Below are 27784 nucleotides of genomic sequence, written 5' to 3'. Positions count from 1 at the left end.
CTGGCTCTGCTTAGTTAATACAATTCTGTTCCATTTATGGGAACAAACATCTCCCTCACCAGGGAGCTCAACAACAATAGATGTACCAAGCACTTTCCATACAGTAGACACAGTGGATACAGCCATGTATTAATTAGCTAGGCTACACTTCCGTAACAACCCCCAAAGTTCAGTGATTGAAAACACAGGAAGCTGGCTTCCTTCTCATGTGACAGCCCAGGGAGGATGTTCAGGTCTTCCGCCACCGTTCGGGGACCGAGGCGGCCAGCTTCCACAGCAGCCTCCAAGGTCCCTTTGGGCCTTGTCACCATTTGCAGAAAGTGGCAAAGTAGAAAGGAAGCAGCATGGAGGAGGCACTCTCCTCTCTGGGCCTGAAGGATACATTCCAGTGGGAAAGACCTGGTCTCTCCTAATTGCCACAAAGGCCGAAAGAAGCAGGGAGCTACCTTTCTAGACTTCCTCACCCCCAAACAGTTGGGCTAATCAAGCACAAGGGGCCATGGCAGTGGGAAGTACCCTCCTGGTGGAGACCCTCTCCGGGCTGGTTCCTGGGCTCCCCTTCCCCCTCACCGCAGTCCCCAACGCGCCTGCAAGGTGGGGTGTATCGCCCACCCCAAAGGCACTCCCTCACTCAGTCAACATATATTTATTGTTCGTATCATATACCAGGCATGGGGCTAGGTGCTGGGGACATAAGTCACACACAGCTGATGTCTCCACAGAACTGACATTCTTGTGTGCTGGAGATGCAAGACAAAAGCCAACCAATCCTTCAACACAATTTCCTAGAGCAGTAACAGTTTTAAAGGAAATAAAACAACCATCATGGGAGTGAAAGTGTAGAGTCAGAGGGCTACTTCGGATGCAGAGGTCAGAGAAGCCCTCCCTGAGTCCTAAGAGGAGAGGGGACAGTCACACAGATGGCAGAGAAGGCTTGGGCCCAGCAGCAAGTCCCAAAGCCTAAAGCAGGAATGGACTGGGCAAGTCTGAGGACCAAAGGGAAGGCCAGCATGGACAGTGCCCCATGGGGAGGGCAGTGGCCTGAAATGAGACGAGAGAGGTGCACAGGGCCATGTTGCAAAGAGTGAGCCACGGTAAGAGGTCATTGGATACTCAGCTAATGCTTATTGAGCCCCAGCTAATGCTTATTGAGCCAAGAGACTGAAGATACTACACTGAAGAACAAAATCCCTGCCTTGGTGGAGCCCACACGTGCCTGGGAGAGACAGAGTCAATAAACAAATGAATACATAAACAATATCACATCAGGAAGTGGGCAGAGCTCTAAGGGAGATGAAGCAGGAAATAAGAGGAGATTGATGGGGCTGCTATTGTACACGGGACAGAAAGGCAAGGCCTCTGGTGAAGTGAGCAGGCCTGAAGGAGGTGAATATCTGAGGGAACAGCATTCCAGAGAGCTCCTAGGTTTGCCCGATAAAATACAAGATGCCTGATAAAGTACAGGATGCTACTTTTGAAATTCAGATAGGGTCACCTGGGTGGCTCAGTCGGTTAGGCATCTGACTCTTGCTTTCGGCTCAGATCATGATCTGATGGTTCATGGGTTAATGGTACAGTGATAGCATGGAGCCTGCTGGGGATTCTCTCTCCACCCCTCCTCTGCACTCTCTCTTTCCCTCTCTCTCTCTCTCAAAATAAATAAAATAAATTTTAACAAAGAAAAGAAAAGAAATTCAAATAAACAAATATTGCACAGGGCATACTTGTACTAAAAATGATTCATTGCTTATCTGAAATTCACTGTTAGCTGGGCACACTGTATTCTCAGTTGCTAAATCTGGTGACCATGAGAGAGAGGGAACAGAAAGTGTGAAGGCCCCGAGGCAGGAACTTGCTTGGCATGTTCACAGCGCAGCATGGAGACTGCTGTGGGCGGTGAGGCTGGAGGGGACAGAGGCCACACATGCAGGGCCCTAGGGTCCTGCAAGCACTCTGGATTTTCTTCTACGTGGAGTGGAAGACCTGGGAGGGTTTTGAGCAGCTGTGTGAAGGACAGAAAGAGAAGACACAGGGCTGCTACTGTACTCGTCCCACCTCCAGAAGGTTCAAATGGAGGAGGTCGAAGATCAAGGTTATTCCAGGTTCAAATGTTCCACTGCACTATGCCTGCCACTGTGTAGCCACAGAGATGGGAAGAGGAGAGTTTGGGGACCACTCTGGCTAGGATACTCATTCCATGGGCAGGGATCAAGTGTACCCTCTCCCGACTCCCTTTCTCTCATTCTTCTCGAGGAAACAGCATTCCAGAGAGCTCCTAGGGTTGTCCGATAAAATACAGGATGCTACTTTTAATAATCAATGTGGACCGGAGGGCTCGTCAGGATGTCCAGGGCTTGGGCCATCACTATTTCTTCATCACTGTTGCATAGAGATAAGTGCAATTCATGCTGCAGCTCCCAGGCCTTCATGTACCCCCCAGGCACAGTCCTGGAACCCACGGGCACAGCCGCCATGACACCACTCCTTCTTTCCACCCAAAATGGAGCAGAGTCCATGCCTGGAGAAACTGGCCTAACTGTTCTTCTGTCTCTTTTCTTGACCTATCTGTTCTTCTATCACGTCTACACCATGAAAGTTGGGAAGGAGGGGCTGGGTTTCTTTGGGTCCCATCACTGCTATCGATTCTCTGCCCTGCCGTCAGCAGTCCTGTGCCTACGGTCTGGACTCCTGGTGTTCCAGCTGTCAGCTTTAATCATCAGCAAGAGTAAACACAGGCAGATACGGTTTCCAGGATGCTCTGTAAAACTTCTCACACTGAGCTTGAAAAGGAACATTTTTCTGGGATTGACTGGGGACATGTGACTCTACAAGCAACCAGAGTCCAGCTAAGGGAGGATAAGGAAATTACCAGGACAAGGCCAGTGGCAGGGGTGGGGGGGGGGGGGAGGTCCTTCCCTTAAAGATGCGATGGAAAGAGGTTTCCTTATGACTTCTTAAGAAGAAGCTCTAGACCTCAGTTTCCAATAGCAGCAACTGATTCCAATTGCAGTGATTGAATGATCCTGTACAAAGAGTATTGATTCAGGAATTGACTCGAGAGTTATAGATCTACCTAGAAGGACTTCTCCAGTGATTTGTCTCTGTCCTTGGCTTTGTCCTATAAAACATCTACTTCAACAGCTTGAATAGAAACATGTCAAGTTTACAGAGAACCCAAAACACTGACGAACCAGGGGAAAAACCTGAACTAGCTGGGTAACCTTGGGCAATCTGCTTAACCATTCTGAGCTGCAGTTTCTGCATCTGTAAAATAAATAATAAATCCCACCTCTGTAGAGTGTTCTGGGGATTAAGAGATGCCCTATGCAAAGTACCTATCCCAATGTTTGGCACAAAGAACACACCCGGTAAGTAATAATTCCCTTCCCTCGGTTTTGTCATCTGTGAAATGGGCATGATAAAAGTATAAATGTCATCAGAAACTGAAACCCAATTCACTTTGGAAAGAAGACTTAGTTGCTGGATAATGACCACAGGCTACAACAATAGACCAAAATCAAGAAAATGAACATTAATAAGCCGTGCAATTAAAAACTAATAACGGCACAGAGAATACAAGCTTGATAACAATTCCAATGAAAAAGACCCGAGAGTTTTAATTAGTCACAAGCTCAGTTTGAAAGCAGAGTGGGACACGTTTACCATGAGAAGCTTATGCAATCATAGGTTACATAATAATAATAATTAACATATACTGAACACTTAACTACATCCCAAGTGATAGTCTAAGTATTGTTCTTTACTCCTTTAATGCCCTCAACAACACTATGAACTGCTACATTTATCACTAGTTTATAGATGACAAAACTGAAACAGAGAGAGGTTAAGTACATTGTCTATCGTCACATTAATTTGTTAATAGCAAAGCTGGGACAGAAATAGCAGAACTGGGCACAGTTCAGACCACATCTGAAGTTACTGGGTTAGTTCTGGGTACCGCATCACATACAGCCACATTGTCCCTGCCCTGATGTACCCCAGCCTTCAACTGTTCTGTGCCATCAGGTCAGGGGGTGGGGGAGAGGTCAGGGGTCACATAGCTTGGAATTAAGCCACTCACCCAGGCCCAGGCTGTAAAGGCAAAGCCATTGCATCAAGGTACCCACATTGCTCTTTAAGATCATGTCGCTGCCTATCAGACAAGGGACTTCGCGCCTCAAGATAGGGCCTTGGGTGCCCTATTGCCCCTGAATTGTCACATTTCTTTCCCCCCTCCTCTTCCTCAGCTTATTCAACTGATCCCCACATGTTAATGCTGTCTGCCCTAAAAACTGCTACAGAAGACTGAGGCAAGCTGGATAATTCTTTGAAATCTCATAACTTCTAAACATTCATGCAAATTTTGTACTCTCTTCCATACTATATCTGGGTTTGTTTTAATGTAAAAATAATATTTTAAGTGACTTACCACTGAGTAAAATTGATGCTCCAGAGTGATGAACCGTGGTTTTCCTGCAGCTTTGTAGAAACCCTAGCACACTGCTACACGTCCCCAGTTTGAAAAGCTCAGAACTGCAGATGCATCTTTCCTAACATGGAAAGATGTCCAGGGCACATCATTAGGTGATAAAAGCAGGTTACCAAACAGAATGCACGGTATGACCCTATTCTTGTACACTGCCTGGAAGGTTACAAGTACACCAGTATGTTAACAGAGGTTTTCTCTGGGCTGTAGGAACATGGGTGATTTTTCTTTTGTTCTTTTTGCTTCTTACATCATGGAATTATTCTACAATGCACATATGTATTTTTTGTGGGGTGATGTATGGGGTTTTGTGGTGGTGGGCTTTGGGGGGGGGGGATTAGTTTTGCTTTTTAAGATTGACGAGTTTGAGCTGCCTGAATCTTTCAAACACTTGCTCCAGCAGGCTATGCCTTTCAGCCCGTGAGGTCTTTGCCATTGGAAGCAGGGGGGTCGAGCTGCAAAAACTCCGTGCACGTGAATTTAACTTAGGCATCCTCCCTGGCACCTCACCTTGTCACTCCATTGACTTCATCAGCTGTGACCTCAAATATCTGAGATGCTCCTATAAACCCCTGTTGCCTGTGAAGTTTGCTGTGGGGCAATCCCCAACCCTGCTTAATCATTCAGCGAAAGTTTTCTGCATCCTGCCCACATCCTCCCAGCAACCAACTCCAGGTGGGACCACGGTCTTGCCTCTCAACCTCAGCCTTAATGCCATAGACCCAGGAGGGAAGCCTCCCACACTGGGCTGGTCCCCACACTGCGCACGCTCCCTATGTCTTGTCACAGCTCACTGCTCGTTTGGAACGTATGGCTTGACTCCCTTCTTCCCTAGAGGTTGCCCCACCTCAAGCTCAGTTCCCCAGTCTTCTCTCTCTACCTGGTTCTAAGGTCTCAGTCAGGTCCCCTTCCTACCTCACCCGTGATACCTTTAATTGTGATTATTTGTTGCACAATTATTATGCGGCAAGCGCGTGCTAAATATTTTATATCCATTGTCTTTCAATTTTCATAATAATCCTTTAAGGTAACTTTCATAGTCCCCATTTCACAGGTAAAGAAACTAAGGCTCAGGGAGATGGAGTGAGGCTTAAGATCTAAGCTAGGCTCACCTGGGTAATGTTTGAGGTTGTTCATGAGGCTGCAGTCAGATGGTGGCTAGGGATAAAGTCATCTCAACGACTTCTTCCTGACATGCACGTGTCCAGTGGTCGACGCTGGCTATAGGTTTGGACTGGGCCATCAGCCAAAACACCTGCATGCAGTCTCTCCATATGGTTTCTCTACTCGGGTCAGTTTGGGCTTCTTCAGTTAGAGAATATGACTGAAATCCAAAGACAGCAAGATGAATTTTTAGGACCTAGCCTCTGAAGTCACACAGCATCACTTCTGCCATCTTGTATTGGTCATGACAGTCACAAAGCTCTGTCCAGTTTCAAGCGGAAAGAACATAGACCCCACCACTCAATGGAAAGAGTGTCGTCGCACTGCAGGAAGAACACGTGGATGGGATATATTGTGGCAACCACGTTTGGAAAAACTGTAATCTGCCACAATCACATCACTGGTACATTGGACACAGCCAGTATCTGAACCCAGATCTGCCTCACTGCAAAGCCTGTGCTGTTAAACCATGGTAATACACTGCTAAGAGAGATTCATAATGCCTAAAGCTCTGAGCCTGCGACACAGAATATAAAACATCATGACAACATTACCCAGCAAGCATGTCCAGAAGAGGGAGGCCAAGATGTTGAGATGCCCAGAAACAATGTCATATGATTTAACAAACGGTTGAGAATATTTAGCCCAAAGAAGACAAAACTGAGAAATGAAATGACAGCTTTCTCAAATATGCATATTTTTAAATTTTCTTAATGTTTACTTATTTTTGAGAGAGAGAGAGAGAGAGACAGAATCCAAAGCAGGCTCCAGGCTCTGAGCTGTCAGCACAGAGCCCGACACGGGGCTTGAACCCATAAACCATGAGATCATGACCTGAGCTGAAGTTGGACAGTTAACCACCCAGGTGCCCCAGCTTTCTCAAATATATTAAAGGCAAACATGTGCAAGAGGAAAGACAGATTGTGCATTGCATCCCCAGAGATGAAAGAGACAGATAGGCAGATCCAGCCCATCATGGCAGTTCGGTGCAGAAGGCAGAGCACTGAGCTTGAATGTAAACAAACCAAGTTTACCTCCCAGCTGTACCTCTTACGCAAATCACTTATCCTTTCTAGGCCTCATTTTCCACATCTGTAAAATAGAGATAATAAAGCCTGATCTCCAGGATTTCTGTAAAACTTAGGGATGATACATGCATAGCAATCTGACATATAGGAAGCACTCAATAAATGACAGCTGCTATTATTGTTATCATTATTATTTGCTGCTGTTGTGGTTGTTCATTAGAGCTATTCAGCAGTGGGGTGGGCTGCCTGGCAAAAACACGAGGTGCCCTGAAAGGATGCTTATACTTAGCAAGGAGAAGTATCTGGATGAAACGATGGACTGAAAACCAGGAAGTTCTTGGCCCTTGCCCACCCCGGGCCACCAGAGATGAAAGCCAACCCAGGAAGACCCCATTGTCCCTTGGATGGACTTAGCCTTGGGACCTGCTGGGAGTGGGACAGCACTGGCTAGGAAAGAATGAAAGGAAACAGGAAGGCATGAGGCTGAGATGGCAGCACTGGGTCTCTGGGGAGGTGTGGGAAGGCAGCAGAGGTCTTTGGGCAAAGACCGTGATTAGAATCATAAAGATGTTGGTGGGGTTCTGGAAGCATCCATCTAGGCAGGGTTCCTGGGGGCAGGCTCCAATCCTGAGTGGAAGGCCATGGTGAGACTGAGTTAGGGCTGGGCCCCAGACAAGAAGGGTGACTCCAACAAGCACTGGTTACAAATCAGGAAACCAATTCCCAAATCAGATCTTATAGCCTCGCAAACAATATAGGGGCAGGAGGGAAGGGAAGCAAGGAAGGCGTGGGGGAGGGAGGAGGTACTCAATCCCAATGAACATCTTGTACAGTAGCCACTATGTGCCAGAGGTAACTTCACATTTTATGACTCATTTAATCATCACCATGATCCCCTAAGGTGTCTGTTATTATTATCCCCATCTTACAGGGGAGGAGAGTGAGGTATAGAGAGGCTAAGGTGCTTGCTCAAGTTCCTAGAGCTAGAAGTTGCCAGAGTCAGGTTTGACCTCAGGAAGTCTGGTTCCAGTGGTGTGATCTCTACCACTCTGCTCTCCCGTCTCTGTAGGTGCTAGCCAGATGCATACACCACTTCATTTCGTTTTATTTTTAAGGGTAGTTATTGCTGTTCCTATTTTCAGAGGCCCATGGACGCTCAGAGGAAGAGAAGCTTCCTTGATATGAAACAGCTCATAGAGAACTGAAGCAGGACATTGACACAGGTCTATCAGCTCTTGCAATCACAACCAGGCACAAGGACACAGGACCCACCAGAAGATGTTAGCTACCAGCTTAGAGCAGCAGGACCAAGTGATTCCATTTGCTACAGCCAGAGGCCATGAGCCAAAGGTATCCGGGCCTGCCTTGGGCTGAGTGGGCCCACGGGATGGACAGCTGGTCAAATCTCAGGGTCATGGCAGGGTCTCAGTGATTTAACAGGGACAATACCCCCAGGACAGGACACCTGTTCCCTCCCCCAACCCGCCCCCAACCTCCCCAACAAATGCAGCCGTGCTTGGACTTGCGGTATCACAGTGATAAATTCCACTCTCTGATGGCAAAACTCCCGGGCCCCATCCCTGTCTGCCTGTTAAGCTGCAAGACCTTTCCCTGTGTCACCAGGGAAAACCTCGGAGAAAAGGAAAAAGACTGGGTTTCCAGAACATTAAACTCCCATTGCCACTACTGCCTGCCAATCTCCCTGCTAATCACTTAGAGCCAATGCACCTTGGAGGAAGGGGCAGTGGGGGCTGCTCACTGCAGCCCTGCCTACTGACAATCCTTGTCTTTTCAGCAGGAAGGGACCTTGGAAGGTCAACTTGTCCCTTCTCCTGCCCTGGCTCAGACTCACTTCATGCAGAGAAAGAAAGCTGGCCGAGCCAAAGGGACAGGTCTCCCTCCACATTTTGTGACAAAAATATCAACCAGAGTTTATCCAGGAGCCAACAAATATTTAGTGAGCACTTTCCATGTGCCAGACGCTGGGCTGATTAAATAGGGCTCCAGCCCTCTGTCTACAAAGCTTCTAATCAGGGGCTTGAGCAACAAGGACCAAGGAAAGGAGTGTTCTTCAGATTTCGGGATAGAAATGCTGAAAATTTCTCTCCTCCACCCCTACTCCATCGTCTCCACCAGCACCCCACAAAGCACACATTCTTCCTGCCTTCTTTTCTGGCTTGACTGGACTAGGAAATACTTTCATGCGAAGCATCAGACTTTTCCAACACAAAGGTTCAATGGAGTTTTGCCGGCAGCGGGCCATAATAAAAAGATGACTGAATTGAGCATGCAGTTGAGAGACGGGGTCACAGTATGAACCTGGAAGAGTCTCTCTCAGCCCCAGTGATTCTCACATGCGTTATCTGTAAAACGGATTAAGTTTACCACCCACTTCATAAATGGTTCATCCCATTGCAATCTCGTTAAATAAACCCAGCTCCCCATGCTGATATATAATAAGAGTGTATGATATATATGATATCATATATGATAAGAGTACATTTTAGGGGCGCCTGGGTGGCTCAGGTTAAGCATCCAACTCTTGATTTCAGCTCAGGTCGTGATCTCACAGCTCAAGGGATCGAGCCCCACATCAGGTTCTATGCTGATAGCTTGGAGACTGCTTGGGATTCTCTCTTTCCCTCTCTCTCTCTGCTCTCCCCTGCTTGCTCTCTGTCTCTCTCTCAAAATAAATAAATAAAGTTTTAAAAAAGAGTACATTTTAGAAAAAATACACATAAAGCAGTGACTCTAGGGTGTGGGGAAATGGACCCTTTTATACACTGCTGGTAGAAGTATAAATTGGTGCAACTTTTTGCATGGGGGACAGGAGGAGAAATGGGCAATAAGTTACAAGGAAAACTCACTGTACTCACCCTTTTCCTCAAAAATCTTCTTTCCAGAAATTTACTTAAGGTGTATTAAAAGAGATACGTTAGACCAATGGTCATCACAACATCACTTATAATTATGCCAAAAGCTATGTATAATTTAACGTTTAACATATGATATTTAACATTTTAGAGAACTGCCCATAATAAAAAAAAATCACAGCTGAATATCCAACACCTATCTTAAGAAATAGAATATTCATGCTGTACACCTGAAACTAATGTAACACTGTGTGTCAACAATACTAAAAAAACAGTCTGTTGAAATAAATATACATAGTATTCTTAACTGCTCCCCCCCAAAAAATAGGATATTCACTACAACTTCAGAATCTCCTGCATGCCCTATCCAATCCCACTACCCCAAATTTTGTACTAATCATTCTTTTCCTTTCCTTCATAATTTTACCACACATCTATGTATCTCAAAAAAAAAAAAAAGAAAGAAAATTTTTCATTTTTCCTATATTTCCTAACGTTTATTTTTGAGTCAGAGAGAGACAGAGTGCAAGCAGGGGGAGGGACAGAGAGAGAAGGAGACACAGAATCCAAAGCAGGCTCCAGGCTCTGAGCAGTCAGCACAGAGCCAGACATGGGGCTTGAACTCACAAACCTCAAGATCACGACCTGAGCCAAAGTCAGACACTTAACTGACTGAGCCACCCAGGCACCCCTCATTTTTCCTATTTTTGATCTCTATCTAAATGTGGTCAATTTGTCCATGATTTTAGATCTAACTTGCTTTTTCACCCCACAAGTTAGATGATGATGATTATTATATATAATCAATATTTATTTATACACTTACCATTTTCTTTTGTCACCTTTCATTCTTGTACTTCAAACATCTGGGGAGTGTTTTTCTTCTTCCTGGTATATATCTTAGTTCCTTTAGTGAGTGTGTCTTGGGAGTCAATTGTATCACTTTTGTTTTTAAAACATTTTTTAATTGTCTTTATTTTGCCTTCATGTTTAAGAGATCATTTTAATGAAAGTAGAATTCTACATAATATTTTCACTTAGCACTTCAAAACTATTATTCCATAGTCTTCTGACTTCTGTAGATGTGTTGAAAAATAAGCTGTGGGCCAAATGCTCATTGCTTTGTAAGTAATCTATATTTTCTCTCTATTTTTAGGATCCTCTCTTTGTCTTCAGTATTCTTCTACTTTTCTACAAAATGCGGGCCTCTTTTCCTTTATCCAGTTTTGGATTCACTAGGCTTGTTGAAAATTGGGACTAGAGTCTCTCATAAAGACTGGAAACTTTTCAGTCTTTATCTTTCTTATTACTTCCATTCTCTCTGCCATTCTTTGGGATTTCAATTATATGTAGGTTGTATCTCCTCACTCTGTCCTTTATATCTCCTATCTCTTTCATCTCTTTGTCTTTCTATTGTATTCTAGATCATTCTTCAGCAATACTTCCAGACCACTAAGTCTTTCTTCAGCTGTGTCTAATTTATTATCACATCTATCCAGTTCCTCATTTCAATGATTAGATATTTTTATTTTCTAGAAGTATTTGTTTCTCTTTTACATCTGATTAGGTTATTCTGATAGCCTTTTGTTCCCTCATTATACTTCCAATACTGTTTTATTTTGTAAAAAAAAATTAAACATATTTCTTTCATATTCCATATTGAGTAAGTACAGGTCATTATAGTCTCCGAAGCATTTGTTATTTATATTGAGTCTCTTTCATGGTAGTTCATTTCCTCATGTGTTTGTTGAATGTTGATTATGAAGCCCATGTCCCTTGGAACTTTGTCTATGGAATTCTTGGTGGCCAAGTTTTTTTTAAAATATGTTCTTTCCAAGCCCTGGGTATCTCACCAATCCAGAACACTTCAAATTTTCAGCCTGGGGTTTTGGATGAATTTGGGTTTCTCCAAGAAAACATTTATCTTTATGTTTTTTCTTCCTTTCCATTAAAGTCAAGGATGACAAGCAAGTTTCTTCATCAACTATCTTCTTCCGTGGAATGTGTTTTTTGTAGTTTACCTACTGGGATTTTCACCCTCTGGGATCCCAGTTTTGTGTAAGAATCCAGCCTGCTTGGGCTCTGAGCTCTATCTCCCATTTATCTTGTATATGACCCATATTACTTATTAAACCCCAAATAATCTCTAAGAAAATGACTAGCTGTATACATACATCACTCTTTTAGATTCATGGGGTTTGGTTTTGTTGGGTTGGTTTTTTGGGTTTGGTTTTTTTTTTTTTTTTTTTTTTTTTGGTTTTTTTGGTTTTTTGGTTTTTATCCCTAAGACATTCCCTTTATTTTGTGCCAACTCAGCCATACATTTATGCATTTTTAAAGGGGGAGGAAATATATATATATTCCATCACTTGGGGCATACTGTCCCTGGAGGAGTTTCATGGAACATCTAGTCCGTTATGTTTGATGAAAAGATAAGTATAATTATATTTATTGGCAAAGGAAAATGTCAACATAAGGAGTGAGTATAAAAAATTAAGTTACATAACAGTGTTCTCTCTGGATCATGGGTTGTTGGGTGATGCTTGCTTTATCTTTTGTGCATTTTCCATATTGTTTTAATATTTTTGCAACAGGAATTTATTATTTTAACAAAAATAGTTGTCTGCATTCTACTCACACTATCATGCAGATATGCAAACATTTGTGGCTTCTTTATTTCTCCATAACATGCTTAGCTATGCTTCTGGAGACTCCACCCTAGTGGGAAGAGTTGAACTAAGGAACAGGAATTCAGTGGACCAGACCCAGTACATGGGTCTCCCCAGATTTGCTTGGCCCTATTTGCCTCTTTCATCCAGCTACATGCTCAATAGATAGTCCCAGCCACAGCTACCACTGCCTCATCTCCTAACTCTCAGCCTTCTCCAAAGTGAGAGCTTCTGCAGATACTCCAGTGTGCCTACCATGGCAGGAGCCACAGCAACTCCAGTGCCCAGGTCTGATTCAATAAGACCTATGAAGATTCTTATTCCTCTTACCACTTCCAGAGACTCAGATAAAGGGTATGTTTTTACTTATTGCTTTGTAACAAATTACTTCAAAACTAGGGACTTAGAGCAACAAATATGTATTATCTCACAGTTTTTGTGGGTTAAGAACCTGGAGTGGCTTAGCTGGGGGGGGGGTCTAGCAATGGTCTCTCCTGAAATGGCAGTTAAGATGTTGACAGGAATTTCAGTACTGAAGGCTTCACCGCACTTCAGTTTCATGTTGTAAATTGGAGATCCACTTCCAGGATGGCTCACTCCTGTGACTATTGGAAAGAGGCTTTAGATCCTCACCAAGTAGGCCTCTCCAATGGACTACTTGAATATACTCACAACATGGAAGCTGGCTTCTCCCAAAGCAAGTAATTTAAGAGCAAGAAGGAAGACACGATATCTGTTATGACCTACTCTCTGAAATCACACATTGTTATTTGCACTTTATTCCATTTGCTAGAAGTAAGTCACCAAGACCAGCCCTCACTCATATGGAGAGGAATTAGGCTCTACTTCCTGAGGAGAGTATGAAAGCATTTGTGGACATATTTTTTGACTGCCACAAAGGGCCACATCATAGGCATGGGATCTCCTACTTCTTCAGAATCTTCCTAGAGGGACCAGAGAGCACAACCTCATAGTGCAGTAGAGGGAAATGTTGACCATTTAAAGATAGGAAAAAGTTAAAAACAGCAAATAAATGGGGGCGCCTGGGTGGCTTGCTCAGTTAAGCGTCCGACTTCCGCTCAGGTCACGATCTCATGGTCTGTGGGTTCGAGCCCCGCGTTGGGCTCTGTGCTGACAGCTCAGAGCCTGGAGCCTGTTTCAGATTCTGTGTCTCCCTCTCTCTCTGCCCCTCCCCTGTTCATGCTCTGTCTCTCTCTGTCTCAAAAATAAATAAACGTTAAAAAAAATTTTTTTAATAAAAAAAAAATAGCAAATAAATGCAAATCATCCACGGACTATTTTGAGGTGTGGTGGTTTATTGTGGCCCATCTGGAAGAAGGCCCATCTGTCTGAACAATCAAAAGGGATTTCTTGTGAAGCTGTGGCTAGCTCAGCAATGCCTTCTCTCCTTCCCCATGTCACTTTCTTTTTTTCCCTTATTTTTGCTACCCTGGGACTGCGGGCAGTAAAACTTTGGCATAAAAGTTTTGTCTCAAATTCTGTGTTCTAGAAACTTGGGTTGAAAGAAAGAGTTCATCTTGGAAATTACTGGCGCTGACATAAACATCCCTTTGGATGGCTCAATCTCTTTATACTTTCAGACTTTCAGATTTTCAGACTTTCAGATTTTCAGATTTTCTCCTCCAACCACCCTGACTCTTCCTTAACGGTAGCTGGGTAGATGGTGGATTTACTTGATCTTGTACTAATGAGAGAGGAGAACTAACCTCTGATCAAACTAACCTCTGCCACTGGGCTTGTCATCTGGTCTGGCTCTTATGCTTGGCCACAACTGATCCTGACTGGCTTGTCATCCAGGTAGACACACTAACACCCTCGACTAAAGATCACAGTTCTGGTCCTATTCCTCCAGTTGCAAAGTCCCCTGCTCTGTGAAGTCTTCATTTCAACCCCAGTCCTCCGCTCAACTACAAATTCTCTCGGCATCTCAACCAGGGCACATAAGAGCTTCCAAGTTCTGCGGCCCAACAGCCCAGGCCATGGAGAACGGAAGGACTACTTTAGTCTCATCTAATGCCCACCTCCCTTCACCTTAACTCCTGTGCCGTATGGAGGGGAATACAAAGCTGGAGACATTAAATGCCATGTTCTTGATTCATTCATACCCCTGGAATGTTTTGACCACGTCCAGTATTTTGGCCCAGGGGAGTTGGAAATGAGGACACTGGATTCTGACTCTCTTGTCCCTCCTCCATCTTTCCCTTCTTCTTCCATACCCCTTCAGCTTCCTAAGTGACTTCCATAACACCAGAGTCTGAACCAGCTCTACCCTATTGTTTATAAGAAAATTCTATGATCATATTCTATGACCAGGGAGGGCAATGAATTCAAAAATGTATCTTCCTTCTCTATGAAACCTTACCTTCAAGAGTGTTTGGTCCTAATGGACTTCGAAACAGGAAGTTGTCTCTGAGATTTAAAGCTGAACAATGACTTCTTTGTTCTAGGCGGTTCTTGCCCTTCCTAAAGCACTAAAATGTTTTGCTTTCGTGGGTGGAGAGCTTCAGGAAAACAGAAGTTTCAGGATATGGGTATACATTCAAAATACATGTTAACCATGTGATCTATCCCCTTGAAACAATTACTTTCTCAAAAAGTACCATCACTGTCATTGACCCATTACTGAGCCCACCTCCAGCTTGCCTATTTCTTTCCTCCTCCAGATCCCAGTACCAAATACTCAACTTCCCTTTCTATAGATAGCTCACTTGGGACTAATTTTCCTGGTTTTTAACTCAGGAGTCCTTCCAGGGTGTGAGTTCTTCTACTTACCCTCCTGACCAAAGTAAGAAAGAGCTCTCTCCAGCCCCATTTCCTCACCTCACAGCTAGGAAAGAGAGCTAAAACACGGGGATGTGTTAAGACATGAAAAGATGGACGTGAAGCCACTTTGCGAACCATAAAGTGCTGTACAAATATCAAGTATTGTTTCATGAAAGATGCCTTCCCTAACAGCTGAGAATGATACTTCTCTTAATGTTGCCTCTACAGATACCTGTGTCTTGAATGGTAACATTTGTCCCCAGGGGCCAGGAAGGATAAAGTCAGTATCAGGAGGGAGGCTCTTTAAGTCTCTGGGAAAATAAGGATATGAGAGGGAGCACCTGTGGGAAGTCATCTGTGGATCCACTTTGTCTGCTTGGAGAATCACTGGCTTCAGGCATCTGCTGGTGGGGCCAGCATAGAGGACCCAGCTTAGGGAAGGCATCAGGGATGTCCAAATCATGATACTGAGATGGTGGCAAACCAGACTTTCAGGCAAGCCACTTCTGTGGCCATGGACAGAGATCCACCCAGACCGCTATCAAATTCACTCTGCTGGGTAAAATAGAAGCTGATTTATGTCTCCAGCAGGTATGCCAGAGAAAATTCAAATTGATCAAAAATTAAATATTCATAGGACATTATTCATTAAGATTCATCTCACCGAGTGGATGAAATGAGGCAAGGGAAGAAATTAGCTTGCTTGAGAGTGTCAAAGTAATTATGTGATTAAATTGCAATTTATAATTTCTCCTTCAAAAAAAGCATTACTTCCTGATTTGTGTTTTCTCCTCCTTACTGTGCCCCCTTGTTGTCTAGGCCTGAGCCAAGGGCGCTCAGGGTTCATCGGAAATGGGAAAGCTCCAAACACAGTGCCTGGTCTCACTGTCTACATCCTTTCCCCCACCCACTACTAACTCCAAGGGCAGCCTTTCCACCTGGCCTCGGGGGTTTTCCCCTTTTAATGTGGAGAACAGGGCCTCCAGAAGCAAGTGGCAACCTCCCTAGAGAAGAACAGACAAATCCTCACAGAGACACTCAGATGGATGGCAGCCTCAGGCCACTACCTCTCCTTCCTCGATGAGGGGGAAAAAAACGTACAAAGTACAATTTCCCCTGTGGATCACCAGTCATCTCGACAAGGCATACCTGGATGGCCTCTTAGGAAGTCCCCTTCTGGCAGTCATCCATATTCTTCCAGAGAAGGGAGGCATCCTTCTCATACTCTTGGTTCCCCCTCCTGAACTTGATGTGAACCTATACAGAGCCTCCCTGAGACAAAGTCAGGGTCAGGTAATGATTCATGAAGTTCACCCACTGAGACTCCATCACTGAAGTTCAACAAGCCAGTTCCCCAACTCCTGCCAACAAAGGTCTCTAGGGAAAGTAGACATCGGAGTTCAAGGACCCAACAAGTTCGAGAATGAGAGAGTAGAGGTCCGCTTGGGTAGCCTACCTCCTTTACCAGGTGGATCCTCCCTACCACACTGTCCCTTCTGGTGACTCCCAAATTAGGCTAAGCCTGAATCCAGTGACAAGGGACACTCCAGAGCCCTACCACACCGAGGCCAAGGTGGCTTTAGTTTTCCAGCTATGCTCTCCAGAGCCCTGAGGGTCCTGGGGATGCTGCCGGCCATGTGGGCAGGAGGGCAGGGGCTGCTAGAGGCCACAAACCCCATTGGGGTGCTCTGCTACTTCTTCAGGTGACTTCATTTCAAGAAAGCGTTTTGCTGCTAAAAATAATCTTAGAGCCACTGAATCAGACGACCTCTCATAAGCCCCTTCCAGCCCAGAAGCCTCTGATTCTCTGACTTTAGTGGTACAGAAACAAGATGTGCTCTGAGCTAGACAAAGCCTCTATTTTCTCTTCTTACCTCTCACTTTAAGAAGAAATGCAGTCTGTCTATCTGTCTGTCTTTCTAGAATCCAAAGTCTAGCTAAGATGATATATATGGGTCTGGAGGCAAATGGATAACTGTGTTTATCTTGCCCTGTTTCTCTGTCTACACTTCCATCTTGGCCTCTCTCTGTCTCTATAACTCTCTGTGTCTCTCTCTTGCTACTGCCCAATGAAGATTTAGCGGCTGGCTCCAGCAGCTGAGAAGGGCACTATTAATTCCAAGCTTGTTTCCAAACACCACGGAGGCCTGCCCGGGTTAATTAGTTGTGCAGGCTTTTCTTCAAGTGAGCGAGCCGGTAGGGTGTTTTACAGCTCTGTCACTGCGGTTATTTGTTCGTTTTCTGTTGTATTTGGAAATACACTTATCTGACAATAAATAACGTCCACGGTGACTAGGGCCGATAAAGGCAGTGAGCAGCCCCTCAAGGGGCTTGGGGGTCACGGTCAGAAGGCTTCAAGGCCCACCTAGTTCCCCTACACCAAGAGGCACTTCCAGGCCCTGGGAGAGGCAGGAGGATGTGGGTGAGGCCAGTGCGAGGAGGCTAGAAGAGACGGGAGGAAAGGGACAGGAGCTTGAGGGTCCCAGGCGAAGGACACTGGGGATGAACCTGTGCCATGATAGAACAGACACAGAAGATTTGGTTCCAGGTCCCAGGCCCCATGCATACAAGCTGCATAACCTCACACAAGCATCTCGCCTCTGTGCCTCAGTTTCCTCACCCATAAAAAGAGAATGGTGAGGGGCACCTGGGTGGCTCAGTCAGTTAAGTGTTCAACTCTCAATTTCAGTTCAGGTTATGATCTCACAGTTCGTGAGTTCGAGCCCCACATCAGGCTCTGCTCTGACAGCACAGAACCTGCTTGGGATTCTCTCTCTCCCTCTCTCTCTCTGCCCCTCCCCCACTTGCACCCACAAGCTCGCTCGCGCGCTCTCTCTCTCTCTCTCTCTCTCAAAGTAAATAAAAATAAACTTTAAAAAAAAAGAGAACGATGATAACACCTTTCTACTCAGAGCAGTTACAAGCACCCAGGAGACAATGGAAGTAAATGTACCACACAAACAATAGAGATTTTCATTTTCCAGACGGAAAGAAGTGCTCAGGTAGACTATCCTGGATATGCGGCCCAGACCTCAGGTCTCCCTGGGAAAAAAATTAGTCCAAACAAAATCATTATGGGAAGTACTTCACACTGATCTGCAAGTACTCACTTAGGGCTCTGGGGGTGAGGAAGTCAGAGGGGGCAGACGGACCACAGGATCAAACCAAGTAGGCAGAACGGAATACCGGTAGAGGATCTGAGCTTGGGATTTAGACTGCTTGTTTATATCATTTGTGGCTATAAATGTTAGAGAAGCTACTTCACGCTTTTATCCCTGCTGAGTGTTCTCATCTGTAAAATGGGCATAATAATAGCACCTAGCTCCCTGGATTGGGGCATGAGGACCGGATGAGATGAGGACCGGATGAGATGACGTGCTTAGGACAGTAGATGGCATGTGGCAAGAGTTCAATAAACACCAGCTACCCTTGTAACACATAAAAACTGGTCAAGACATGAATTAAACCTCACTTGCTCTCATGTGTGTGAACTAACCACACACGAAGAGCCTGAGAGCTGAGCTGGGGAGGGGGCGGGGGGGGGAGGGCGCAGTAAAGGAGAATTTCAGTCTGATGGGATGTAATCAAGGAATCCTTCCAGGAGGGAAGAACAACTTCAACATGGTGTAGAGGACAAGAGACAAGGTATTCTGGTATACTGCTGAGCAAATCCTTGCGTGTTTTCCCATTATAGACTTGAAGCCAAAGCCTAAAGATCAGGAGAGGAGCCGGTCACCCCCCCAAGAGCTACCACCAAGTCACCAGCAGATGGACACAGCCACCTCCACACAGAGCATATGGAGGCAGGAAACCTTGGAATCAACCAGAGCCTAGCCCACCTCCAGTCAGGGCATGAAAAGGACTGATAGGAGGGGAGATGGTAAGGCAGGCCTGTCCTCTCCCCCCACCATGGAGAAGAAATGGGGTGCTTTTCCACCCTGATGCAAAGGAAAAGAGAATGTATGAACCCCATGATGCCTCACAGGCACAGATCATTGTCTCGAAAGCCTAGGACTACAGCTGACCGGCCTGTTTGTTCCACACCCCCACAGTGGGAATGAAAAGCAGACTGTTTGGCATCTCTACCTGAGATCTAGAATTATATTCGAATGCAAAGACTTGGACCCTTTGCAGACCTGGAGATTCTGAAAGCAAGAGACCCATGGCAGTACCCCACCCAGCAGGGCTTGAAGGGGCTCGGTGCAGCATGACCGGGAAGATGGGGGGTAGCTCTCCCATCCCAGGTCTGTGTGACCCTTGAAGGCCACAATCACTCCAGCAGGCCCTGTGGCTCCACGTGGAGATGCACAGAAATCAGCTCAAGGGCAGGAGCCAAAGATTTGCCCAGGTTGCTGCTGAATTCACAGTTGGATGCGTAAGCCAGAGAATGGAGTCACTGGAAGACTGTAGCTCTGGTGAGGCCAAAGGGAGGTACAGCTGGGAGACTGTGGCGTCAGGGGGGAAAGGTCGTCCTCAGTGATGGAGGGGACCAGGCAAACTCTCCAGCATAACAAAACCAGAAAGAACCAGGAAGAGGTAAAGGACATGAGACACCTCCCCCATCCCCATAAGTCATACAAAGAAGTCTCTTCCTCCCATCCATCCTCTCAGCCTCAAACTGAGATGCTAAGGCCTCCAAGAGGAGGTGAATGGGGTGCCTTCAAGCCAGTCCTCAGTTCCCCTCCGCTGCCCCAAATGGCCAGAGCCCAGCACTAGCTAATGCTGGAGGGGAGGGGAGGAGAAGAGCTTTGAATCAAGTTTGTAATGTAAGTTTTAAAAATGTAAAAGATTGAGTCTTAATTACCGGAACGAGGCTGTTGTAGTAACCGAAAGTGGCTGGAAAGTTATGGAACCAGACCAAGACGTCGTTAAGGGAGCTGCTCCCCAGCAGGAAAGAGAGATCTGGCACAGTGTAGCCGGGGGCAGTTACTGGAAGAAATAAAACTGCTCTGTTTATACACCAAAGAGTTGAGACTCCCCAGTAAATTGGGCCCAGTTACAGGCATACAGAAAGTAACTGGACCATGGAAACCTGCATCCCAATAGTCAGAGCACCCCAAAGAAGGATATTGAACTGGACAGACCAAACCTTTCTCCTTCTCATTCAGGCACTGCCTCACCTCCCAGGTGGAGACATTAAGTGATGGAGGAGGGATCTGTCCTCAGGCTTTTAACGAGGCACTTAGAAAGAGGAACACGATGGTTTCCGCTTACAGGAATCCTCAGTGAAACGCACTCACAGGCAGCTGGTGCAATGTGCTCGCTTCTGGTGCATTCCAGGAAGCATTACCCCGCCTCATACCAACATCATCCAGTGGTCCCCGCATGGGAGGGCCAAACAACCATGGAGGTCTTTGAGTTTCCAGGCTGCGAAAGGCTGGAGAGGAACAAGTTGGGCCCTGGGACACAGAGGCAGCACACCCAGAGGGTCAGGAAACTGCCATAGGGGCTTGATCCCCTAGTGGAAAGTGAGAAAAAAACAAAGTTTATAAAGAGCAGGGTGGGAACTGGCTCGTGGAACAAGATGTTCCCTTGGCTAGTTTCCACCCAGGGGAAAGGGAGAAACCTTATTGAGTGCCTGTACTATATTAGGCACTACATTCACCCTCACATCACTTAATCCTCCCACAACCCCGTAGGGAAGGCCCTTTCTCCATCTTGCAGATGAGGAAACTTGAGTCAGAGTAGTTGCCTCTGGTCACACATCGCTGGGATTTGAACCTCAGATCTGTCTGTATGGCATACATGGATATTTACTGCTTATATCGCCCTTTCAATAAAGGACTCGTTACCCTGCCACCAAAAGTGTTGGTTCTCGTTGCCTCCAGCAATTAGTTCCTTCAGGGACCCCTCAGCTTTTGAGTCACAGTTACTCTTTTCAGGGATGGTCCCAGCCAATGGCTGAGCAAGATGGTGGTACACAGGTCCAGCCCTTTTCTACCAGCGCAGAGCTGCTCTAACGAGCAGTGCTGCCCCAGAGCGCCCCCCTGGGACTGGCAGAGGTTTTAGCAGGTCCTCATGATGGGCTGAGACCTCCTTCCAGCCAATCCTGCATCCTGCCTTTTCCTTTCACAGATGTTAATTCCCTTCTGTACTCTTAATTTCACTCAGTGTCTGGTTCCCAGAGAACCCAGCTGGGATGCTCAATCTGACTCAGGCTCTTGCTCATCCTGACCCTTTATCCTCACTCTTAGTCACGCCTAAGGCAACACCCCTGCCCAGACAGTAACTTCCTATTGGCAGCTATGTCTCCATCCCTTCTGGAGGAAAGCTACTAAAGTCTCATGATTAGAGGAGTTCCTGAACAACCCAGTGTCCTGGACTAAGGTGTTCAATGCTCAAGGTCAGTGGCTATCATTCAACCATACTTTGAAGTCTAAAGTCCAAGTAAGCAGTCACCCTCACTGTCTCCCTTTCCCCCATGTCAATTCCACCCTTTAAATGGCCATAACATGAAATTGAGATTTAGGGTTTTAGAATATGTTGTCCTTAATGAGAATACTTTATGATTTGTGTGTTTTGCTTAAAAGGAGATGCATACAGGCGGCCTGGGTGGCTCAGTCGGTTAGGCATCCGACTTCAGCTCAGGTCATGATCTCACAGTTTGTGAGTTTGAGCCCCACGTCGGGCTCTGTGCTGACAGCTCAGAGGCTGGATCCTGCTTTGGATTCTCTGTCTCCTTCTCTCTCTGCCCCTACCCAACTTGTGCTCTGTCTCTCTCCATCTCTCAAAAAATAAATAAATGTAAAAAAAAAAAAGAAATGCATACAAGCAAAATAAAGAAAATATATATCAATTGTACTTCATCAAAACTAAAAACTTTGAACCATATCCCCAGCAAAATATTAGCAAATCGAATCCAACAATGTGTAAAAAAATATATACACCACGACCAAGTGGGATTTATCTCAGGTATACAAGCATGGTTCAACATTTAAAAATCAATTAAGGTAATCCATTACATTAACAGGCTAAAAAAGAAAAATCACATCATATCAATATATACAGAAAAAGCATTTGACAAATCCAACACCAACTCATAATGAAAACGCTTAGTAAGCTAGGACGAGAGGGGAATTTTCTCAACTTGATAAAGAATATTTTTTAAAAAAAACAGGGTGCCTGGCTGGCTCAGTCAGTGGAGCATGTGACTCTTGATCTCAGGGTTGTGAGCTCGAGCCCCATGTTTGGTATAAAGATTACTTAAAAAAATTTTTTTAATCTTTTAAAAAGAAAAAAATAGCTACAAATCTACTGCTAATATCATACTTAGTAGGGAATACTCGAACCTTCCCCACTAGGCGAAAAGACAATCCAATAAGAGACTAGTATCCAGAATATTTAAAGAACTGTTACAACTCAACAATAAAAAAACAATAACCCAATTAAAAATGGGAAAAGAATCTGAATAGACATTTCTCCAAAGAAAAAAATATACTCAATATATACATGAAAAGATGTTCAACTTCATTACTCATTAAGAAAATACAAATCAAAACCAAAATGGCATACTAGGATGTCATATCCCATCAGGATGACTATATCTAAAAAAAAGAAAAAGAAGAACATGAGGGGCACTCAGTCAGTTAAGCATATGGCTCTTGGTTTCGGCTCAGGTCATGGTCTCATGGTTCCTAGGATCAAGCCCCATGTCAGTCTCTGCACTGATAGCACAGAGCCTGCTTGGGATTCTCTTCCTCTCCTTCTCTGCCCCTCCCCCACTCACATGAGTGCTCTCTCTCTCTCTCAAAACAAATAAATAAACTTAAAAAAAAAGGAACATGAACAATAACAAGTATTGGAGAGGATGTGGAGAAATTGGAACTCTCATGCATTGATGATACGAGTGTAAAATAGTGCAGCTGCCTTGGAAAACATTCCAGCAGTTCCTCAGGAAGTTTAAACACAGAGTTACCATATGACCCGGAAATTCCACCCCTTGGTTATACATCCAAAAGAACCTAAAACATATGTCCATACAAAACCTCATACACAAATGTTCATACGAACATTATTCATAAGAGTCAATAAGGGGAAAGAATCCAAACATCCATCAATTCGTGAATACATAAACTAAATACAGTATATCTATACAACAGGATATTATTCAGCCATAAAATGGGTTAAAGTACTTATATATGCTACCACCTGGACAACCTTGAAAGCATTATGGTAAATGAAGAAGTCTAACACAGAGGGCCACATATTGTGTGATTCGGTGTATATGAAATGTCCAGAATAGACAAATCCATAGATATAGAAAGTAGATTAGCAGTTGCCAGGGTCTGGGAGGAGGGAGAAATGGGGAATGACTGCTTCATGGGTACAAGGTTTTTTGAGGGGGTGATGTAAATGTTCTGGAATTAGATAGTGGTGATGGTTGCATAACTTTGTGAATATTCTAAAAACCACTGAAATGTGCACTTTTAAAGAGTAGGCGAGCTATATCTCAATAAAAAAAAAAACCTAAAAGTTCTAAGAGAAAACATAAAAGACTTTCCTGAACTTGGGTTAAGCAAATATTTCTCAGACGTGGCACTAAACGCACAGTCCATACAAGAAAACAAGTTGATAAATTGAATTTCATCAAAATTAACATTTTGCTCTATGAAAGACACTGCTAAGAGAATAAAATAGCAAGCCATATACTTGGAGAAACTCTTTGTAAAAAAACATATATCTGATAAAAGGTTTGTGTCCGGAATACACAACAGATCTAGAAACTCAACAATGCAAACAACCAGTTTTTTAAATGGGTTAGTGATTCGAGCTGACACTTCAACAAAGAAAACAGTTGGAAAATAAATACTACATGAGAAGATGCTCAACATAATTAGTCATCAAAGAAATGCAAATTTAAAACCACAGTGAGGTACCACTAAAAGTCTATTAAAATGTCTAAAATTCAAAGATGGCCATACAAGTGTTGGCGAGGACATGGAACAACTGAACCTTCCATGGTTCAACCATTTAGAAAAACTGGCAGGTTTTTTTTTTTAAGTAAACCTATTTCCTGCCATATTCCAAGATATTTACCCAAATGAAAAGACAGAACAAGACCATAAAAGACTTGTATAAGAATGCTTATAGCAACTTTACCTATAATAGCCCCAAACTGAAACAACCCACAAGCGCATTATTAGCAGCATGGAGAAACAAATGGTGGTACATCCATACAATGGAGTATTACTCAACAGTAAAAAAGAATGAACTACTATACGTACAACAATATGGATGAATCTCAAAATAATTATGCTAGGTGAAAGAAAGTGAAAGAATTATGTGTAAAAAAAAAGAGTACATTTTGTATGATTCCATTATATAAAATTTTAGAAAATGCAAACCAATCTATAGTGGCAGGGAACAGATCCGTGGTCTCAAGAGTTAAAGAGTGAAGAGGCAAAAAAGGGTGGGAAGGAGGGAGTACAAAGGATCACAGGGAACTTCTGGGGGTGACAGGTATGTTCGCTATCTTGATTGTGGCAACAGCTTCATAAATATGTTTAAGACTCATAAAATGTGTGAACTTAATTATGTGCTGTTTATTGTATGCCAATTATACCTCAATAAAGCTTGAGAGAGAGAGAACACTCAAGAGGGAAGATATAACTTTTTATTACAATATCATACGAAGTAGAAAAAGTCCCACTTTGATTCCACCCCACAAGACATTTATTGTTTTGGGATGGAATGATTCTAGAAGGCCTAGACGGCTGAGCCCTCCCTCAGATCCTTGAAACAAACTCTTCCTTTCTTACAACACCTTCACCTTACTGCCTGATGAATGTCAATGCATCTTTCAAGCCCTACTCAACTTCATCTACCCCTTGAAGCTCTCCTTGTCTTTTCCAAGCAGAGTTAGTCTGTGGCCCAGTCTGTGCTCTCCCATCACCTGAGACTCTAGTAATATACCCCCTCAGCATTCTAAGATGTAAGATTTGTGGTTAACGGTTCCCAAAGGATCCCAGAGGTCCACAACTTAACGTGATTTGTCATTTTCCCAAGGCACAAACTCGATTCCAGCCAGCTATGAGGTCCCCACAGAAGAGGAATAGCTGAGACAATGAGTAAGCCCAGCCACCACCCACCTCCAGGCCTTCCGAGCCCAGCCCAGTTTGGTTGGCCTCTCCTTGTTATAAAAACTATTTTTTCCCTTTGTGAAGAATGGGCTGCCCAAAGAAAAGCTATCAGCTTGTGATGGAAATGATGAGTGAGTGAAGCAGTCCAAGAAAGGGATGGTTCTTAGCCAGAAAATAGCTTTATAAATTACTTTAATCTTTTATTAAGAATCTGGAAGCATCACTTAAAAATCTTAGTTGTACTTTACAGCATTTTATGGGGAGAATTTATATACTACAGTGGCATTAACAGGATTGGAAATTTGAAAAAGCTTTGGGCCTTGCCCCTCAATAATGTCAAAAGCTCCCAGTAGTTCTAGTGAATACTCATCACATCGCATTATAATTGTACATTTAGCCATCTCTCCTTTTGTCTAAGAAGCACAGTAGTAGAGCTAGATTTTCTGGGCCCAGATCTCAGTTTACTTTATAGCTGGGTGACCTTGACCAGCTTACCTGACCTCCGTGTGCCTCAACTTCCTCATCTTTAAAATGACAAGTAAAATAGTACCTGTCTAATAGAGTTAATTTAAATGATTAAATATGGTAATACATAAAAAGCACTTAAATCAGTGTCTGACCCATCCAAAGTGCTTGATAAATGTTAGTAATTAGTTTGAGAGTTTCCTCTAAGGCAGTGTTTACATATTAGGGACCTTTTCAAAACTGCCTCATTCTCCAGTGGCTCGTGCAGTCCTTGGCACAAGGTATGTGCTCAACAGAAGTTAAAAGAACAAGTGAGTGAGTCAGTGAGTAAATGAGGTGTGGCTCTGCCATTTTATTCCCACAGTTGAGATCTCTTTATTTCTGGTACAGTGGGGGCATTTTGACACCACTAATGTGGCCAATATCCCCACCATTACCATGTCTGCCACCACTATGCGTTTGCAACCATTGGAAATTACGGTATACCACTAAGAGGGGCAGGAGGGGCAGAGAGGATGATGGCAGAGGATCAGAGAGGGCCTGTGTTCCCCCTCTGGCCAACGTGGTAGAGATGAGGACTCGAATCAGACAAAATGTTCAAGAGATATGCAAAGTTGCTTTGGGATTCAGCTAGCACCCTTGCCCCCTTAGAGTTAATTCTCTCTCTCTCTCTCTCTTTTTTAATGTTTATTTATTTTTGAGAGGGAGAGAGAAAGAGAAAGAGAGCATGAGCAGGGGAGGAGCAGAGAGAGTGGGAGAGAGAGAATCCCAATCAGGCTCCACACTGTCAGCACAGAGCCCAACACCCAGCTCCAATTCATGAACTGTAAGATCATGACCTGAGCCGAAACCAGGAGTCAGACGCTTAACCAGCTGAGCCACACAGGCGCCCCTCTCCTAGAGTGAATTCTCAACACCACACCCAGAGTGACCCTGTGAAAACCCCAACTGAATCATGTCACTCCCCTGCACAAAACTCTCCAATTCCTTCTCATCTTACTTGGAAGAAAACTCCAAATTCTCACAATGGCTTACAAGGCCCCACGTGTTCCAACCTGTGTTACTTAACCTGTGTTACATCTCTTACCTTGCTCCTTCTTGCACACTCCACTCCAGGCTTCCTGCTGGATACTAGCCTTCTTGCACTACCTCAAACTCCCCCAAGGGAGTCTTTGCACTCGCTGTTCCCTCTGCCTGGTATGCTTTTCCCCAGCAATTCACGGTTCACTCTGTCTCAGCTCAGATGCCAGGCTTTCTGTGCCCACCTCTGCAAAACCCCATGAGAACAGAGACTTTGTTTTATGATTACTCCATCCCCAACATCTCGCCCCTGCCTGCCACATAGTACTCAGTTATTACTTACTGAATGATTAGATGAATAAAACCCCAGGAATCCACTGCTTTCTGCTTCTGTTTCCCTCCCAGGGCAAGTCCTGCCCAAGGGGAGGCCTCTCCCAGCAGTGAACTGTGTCCTAAAGATGACTCTTGCACCCCAGCAGAATAAGTGGATAAAAGTATATTGTTGGAACAAGTGGGAGTTGCTGATTGCATAACAGTCTGTTGGGGAACCTCGGGGGTCCCTGGCTTGACAAAATGAATGTGCATTTGTCAGTGTTTTCAAGAAAAAGTATAAGGTATAAGATGTTTGAAAGACAAAAAGTATTGATTACTGTAGTCCCTTAAACAGCTGAAGTAATGGAGGAGGATATGAAATGCAAAGAAAGAAAGAGAAAGGAAAAACCTAAATCTGTGATGACATTCTCCCTGGGGGAGCGCTTAAAAATTGCATTTTTACAAGTTTCCTGAGTGATTCTTAAGTAACCAGCTTAGGACAGGTCCCTAGAAAAGTTTTTTGGAGATTTAGTCAAGTATAAGCCCACACATTACAGCAGGAAAGGCCTGGGCTATTAGAGCCAAGCAGGCCTGGGTTCAAATCCTGCCATTGCTACTTTTTATCTGGGGAACTCTCTGTTAGTACTTAACCTCTCAAACTCTAAGGTTCCATTTCTAGTTAGAAAGATAAGTACATCTACCCGGTCAGCCTGCTGTGATGATGATGTTAAACAACACGTGTAATGGGCCTGGAGTATAGCAGATACTTAAGAGATGGTAGTTTATTGTTGTGCATTCTGTTTCCCGAGTGCTTATACTTCCCTCCCATGTTCCATCACAAGTTGGCATTCTTACCCCTCCACTCTATGACCTCACAGAGGTGAAAACATACAGTCAAAAGGGT

At 44.4% G+C, this 27784-nt stretch overlaps 1 long non-coding RNA gene across 2 annotated transcripts in view; it reads right to left on the bottom strand.

Moving 5' to 3' along the window:
• LOC109272058 (uncharacterized) overlaps nucleotides 1-27784 on the bottom strand; it is a 112503-nt gene that overhangs the window by 61017 nt on the left and 23702 nt on the right. For both annotated transcript variants that reach the window (XR_002082240.2, XR_002082241.2), the window contains exons 2-3: nucleotides 5599-5810; nucleotides 4430-4550 (exon numbers count right to left, since the gene is read on the bottom strand). This is a non-coding gene — a long non-coding RNA (uncharacterized LOC109272058). The remainder of the gene's footprint in view (nucleotides 1-4429; nucleotides 4551-5598; nucleotides 5811-27784) is intronic.

Source organism: Panthera pardus, unplaced genomic scaffold, assembly GCF_024362965.1.
Source record: "Panthera pardus isolate Hobbes unplaced genomic scaffold, ASM2436296v1 HiC_scaffold_11, whole genome shotgun sequence".
NCBI lineage: Eukaryota > Metazoa > Chordata > Mammalia > Carnivora > Felidae > Panthera > Panthera pardus.
This window is presented reverse-complemented; position numbering and strand designations above follow the sequence as displayed.